Source organism: Pterocles gutturalis, unplaced genomic scaffold (genome assembly GCF_000699245.1).
Source record: "Pterocles gutturalis isolate BGI_N339 unplaced genomic scaffold, ASM69924v1 scaffold9035, whole genome shotgun sequence".
NCBI classification, from domain to species: domain Eukaryota; kingdom Metazoa; phylum Chordata; class Aves; order Pterocliformes; family Pteroclidae; genus Pterocles; species Pterocles gutturalis.
This window is the reverse complement of record NW_010143359.1, coordinates 1-244: the sequence shown is the minus strand read 5'-3', so window position 1 is coordinate 244 and position 244 is coordinate 1.

The window sequence follows — 244 nt, the reverse complement described above, 5'->3', positions numbered from 1 at the left end:
AGAGGAGACTGTGCCCCCTCATGCTGGGCAGCTCTGCCTGCTGGGAGCAGTGTCGCCATGTCCCCACCACGGTGGCCCCGGTGCCATTCTGACATCAGGAGCGGCACTGCCATGCCAGGGGGTGTCCCTGCACCCTGCCACCCACCCGTCCCACGCAGGATGGGACCCACGAGGCTGCAGATGACCGAACCCCACTCCCGCACATCCCCTGGGGACAGCCACCCCTGGGGTGCCAGAGCACCGC